Raw genomic sequence first — 4769 nt, 5'->3', positions numbered from 1 at the left:
TTGACCTTAACATTGGAGTTTGACCTACTTTTTAAAAAAACTTTAACCTTGGCCATAACATGCGAACGTTTGGTTCTAGGGCTTTCACATTTCACGAACATGTGTAACACTTGTGACAAGACCTTCCCTTAGGGCCCCATTTGACCTTGCCCTTGACGTTCTACTTATTTTTAAAAAAAACTTTAACCTTGGCCATAACTTTTGAACAGTTGGTGCTAGGGCTTTCAAATTTCCCAGGTGTATTCCTTGAGACAAGACCTTTCTTTGGGTACCAACAATTTTTGATTCTTGACCTGGAGTTTGACATGCATTTAAGAAACTTTAACCTTCGCCATAAGCTGCCATACGGGGGCATCAGTGTTTCACAAACACATCTTGTTTCTATCATGTTATTGGCTGAATTGATTAAAATCAAACACATTGTCATAAAAATATTGGCATGGATTTATTTTTAACTTTTATTCGTAGTTATTACTTAATGCTGCTTCCTTCACACGACCTAAGAACTGTTCTCAGTTGGTCTACCTTTCAGCATATCTTTGCCCTTTCTATACTGAGCATAACTATGGTAAATGACTACCTGTTGGCTCTTTGTCCCCTGAATACAATGTACAAGGAGTCATTATTACTTTTCTTTCTTGCTGTATGATTCTGAAGGAAGTACACGTGCTTTTCTTTACCACTGTAACTTACGCTTTATTGGTTTTCACCGCTTAGAGAATTTTACAGGAGGTCACTCTCAATTACTATTTTTGTATACCCCCCCCCCGCACACCCACATATAATTAGCGATTTGGCTGACCTCCCTACGTTATTATACCCTTTTATTTTTCTGTGCTGAATATAAAATAGGATTCTGCTCCGTTTGTAAAACGATGCTATTGGTATACTAGTATAAGAAAAAAAGTAAAGATGTGATTCTTGGCAGATTCGGACTCGCTCATTGTTACACCTATACATGTTTGCAGTACATTTCTAGTATCAATTGTTATATACAAACGCTGATCATAATAGACTAAAGGCATATAATGAATGGAGTTAAGAAAATTTGCATGAATTCATTTTTAGTCCACCGCTTTCACTGAAAGTGGGGGATATTAATTTGGGTATGTCTGTCATTCTGTCTGTGTGTCACACTTTCTTTTGCTGATGATATCTCGAAAAGCCTGTGCTTTTTTGCGTGTAATTTTAAAATCAAATTTTTACAACTACCTATGGTCAAGAAGACCCCTATTAATTTTGAGGTTAAAGTTCAAGGTCAGATATTCATACATTCTGTCGGAGTTGAACACTTTCGTTTCCGTACAATATATCAAAATGCCTTTTCAGGAGCTTTTGCATTTGTGATTTTATAGCACAACTCCCCATGGTCTAAAGAAGACCCTTTTGATTTTGAGGTCAAAAGGTCAAGGTCATAAATTCATGCAAATAACAGTTTCCAGATGATATCTTTAGTTTTCGAGCTTTTTTAAATAAAATTAAATGTAACTCCCTGTGGATCAAGAAAACAAACTATTGATTTTGAGGTAAAAAGGTTTAAGGTCAAGGTCAGAAATTCTGTCTGCGTATAACAATTTCGCTTCAGGTCTATATCTTTAAAAATCTGAGAGATTTTACGATTAAATTTTATATAACAACTCCCCATGACCTTTAAAAGATCCTATTGATTTTGAGGTTAAATCGGTCAAGGTAAGAAATTTATTTATTGCAAAAATTGTTTTCCAGATGTTGACTAGTTCTCTTCGAGTTTTTTCAATGAAGTTATATATTATAGCTCTCAATAACTTAGATAAAAAGACCCCTTTTTATTTCTAGGTCAAAAGATCAAAGGTTAAAATTTCCTACAATACAAAAATAGTTTCCGGATGATATCTTTTGTTTCCTCGAGCCTTTTCTATGAAATTTTATATCTCCCAGTGACTTAAAGAAGTTTAGGTCAAAAATCAAGGCGAAAATTCATATCTTGCATGAAATGCTTTCCTGGTGATAACTAATTCTCCTTGGGGTTTTGGAATGAAATTTTATACCTTAAGTCAATATGACATAAAAAAAAGACTCCTTTTGGAATCAACAGGTTAAAGACCATGCCAGAAATTTATATCTTGCATATAACTGGCTCTGGGGGAAATCGCACTCTATAACTATTATGCAGAGTAGGATTTCCCCCGGAAAATTAAATCTGATCTGGCATTTCCGTTGGAGAAATCCTATTCTAGAGTCCTTTTTCCGTGGGTGAAATCCTACTCTAGAGCCTATTTTCCGGGAGGAAATCCTTCTCTAGAGCCAGTTTTCTGGGGGGGAAAGATTTTAGAGGGGAAAGCCTATTCTACAAGACCGGCGTCGATCATTTTTTTTGAGTTGCTTTCTTTAACAGCTAAAATTGGTCAAGAGACTCAGACTGGTTGATTGATATGCCCCTGAATCGAAGATTCGTGGGCATATAGTTTTTGTTCTGTCCGTCTGTCTGTCTGTCCGCAAAAACTTTAACTTTGCGCATAACTTTTAATTGGTTGGAGCTATGACTTTCATATTTCACATGCGTATTCCTTGTGACAAGACCTTTCTTTGGGTACCATCATATTTGATCTTGACCTTGGGGTTTGACCCACTTTTGCAAAATTTTATGAGACATTAACCTTGGCCATAACTTTTGAACAGTTGATGCTTGGGCATTCAAACTTTACATGTGTATTTCTTGTGACAAGACCTTCCTTTAGATACTAACAACTTTGACCTTTTGATCTTGATCTAGGAGTTTGATCTACTTTTGAAAAACTTTGACCTTGGCCATAACTTTTGAACAGTTGGTACTAGGGCTTTCATATTTAATTTGTCTATTCCTTATGACAAGACCTTCTTTTGGATACCAAACATTCTGACCCTTTGACCTTGACCTACTTTTGAACAACTTTAACCTTGGCATAACTTTTAAACGGTTGGTGCTAGGGCTTTCATACTTTACATATTATGTAATCCTTGTGACAAGACCTTCCTTTGGATACCAACAACTTTGACCCTTTGACCTTGGAGTTTGAACTACCTTTGAAAAACTTTAATTTTGGCATAACTTTTAAACATTTGGTGCTAAGGCTTTCATACTTCACATGTGCATTCCTTGTGACAAGACCAACAATTTTAGCATTGACCTTAACATTGGAGTTTGACCTACTTTTTAAAAAAACTTTAACCTTGGCCATAACATGCGAACGTTTGGTTCTAGGGCTTTCACATTTCACGAACATGTGTAACACTTGTGACAAGACCTTCCCTTAGGGCCCCATTTGACCTTGCCCTTGACGTTCTACTTATTTTTAAAAAAAACTTTAACCTTGGCCATAACTTTTGAACAGTTGGTGCTAGGGCTTTCAAATTTCCCAGGTGTATTCCTTGAGACAAGACCTTTCTTTGGGTACCAACAATTTTTGATTCTTGACCTGGAGTTTGACATGCATTTAAGAAACTTTAACCTTCGCCATAAGCTGCCATACGGGGGCATCAGTGTTTCACAAACACATCTTGTTTCTATCATGTTATTGGCTGAATTGATTAAAATCAAACACATTGTCATAAAAATATTGGCATGGATTTATTTTTAACTTTTATTCGTAGTTATTACTTAATGCTGCTTCCTTCACACGACCTAAGAACTGTTCTCAGTTGGTCTACCTTTCAGCATATCTTTGCCCTTTCTATACTGAGCATAACTATGGTAAATGACTACCTGTTGGCTCTTTGTCCCCTGAATACAATGTACAAGGAGTCATTATTACTTTTCTTTCTTGCTGTATGATTCTGAAGGAAGTACACGTGCTTTTCTTTACCACTGTAACTTACGCTTTATTGGTTTTCACCGCTTAGAGAATTTTACAGGAGGTCACTCTCAATTACTATTTTTGTGGGTTATGTCTAATGAGAATGATATGTTGCTTATCAAGCTGGGTAATTTTTTAATCAATATTTTTTAAATAAGAAATAGCGAATTAGACAATGTTAAAAAGAACCAAATAAATGCATAAGAGTAATAATATTAATACTCTAGTACATATATACATGTTGCAGATCTTTTCTTTATTATTGTAATAATTTCATACTTGTCTGTTCTTGGCTCTAAATTAGAAATAAAATGTTCTGTTCTGCTCTATTCTGTATCAAATTCTTTGTACGAATGCTAATTAAATATGTTTTTGAGCATTTATTATAGGTAATCCCCATCTGCTATAATCATCATCATCTTCTTTAGTTAGTTTCTTTTCTTTTAATATCGACATGTTTCTGCTATCAATTTTGAATTTCTTCTTATGTGTTTTATTCTTTACTTGTATGCCCTGAGGGTATCAATAAATCTTATCTATTTTATAAGTCAGAAAAAAAAAATTGTATGAAGCCTTTTTTCTTCGGAAAACCCTGACTTCTGACCCTTTGTCTTTAAATCTCGTTCAAATGTAGCCAAAGTATACAAAAACGCAGGGAATCGATTGATTTCTGGACTTTGCACTTCGCCTTTGATATTCCACTTGTTTACAACTACGTATGTTGTTGCATTCAGCACAAAAAGAAAATCTTAACAGAACTAAACATCCCCATCTTTTAATTATATTTTCTTCTCCATTTTTGAAAAGTAGATACATGCATTCTTATTTGAAATTCACGTCTTTTCTTTTCAAATAACAAATGGTATCTCCTATCATATTTTCTGTACCTCTCAACCTTAGGTAGAAAACATAGGTAATCAGAGATTACAGAGCTCACCTCAACGAATGCTGTCTTTA

The sequence above is a fragment of the Saccostrea echinata genome, unplaced genomic scaffold (genome assembly GCF_033153115.1).
Source record: "Saccostrea echinata isolate AGI-Se365-2 ecotype Australia unplaced genomic scaffold, CSIRO_AGI_Sech_v1 ptg000025l, whole genome shotgun sequence".
In the NCBI taxonomy this organism is placed as follows: domain Eukaryota; kingdom Metazoa; phylum Mollusca; class Bivalvia; order Ostreida; family Ostreidae; genus Saccostrea; species Saccostrea echinata.
The sequence above is the reverse complement of the archived record's forward strand: the minus strand, read 5'-3'. Positions refer to the sequence as shown.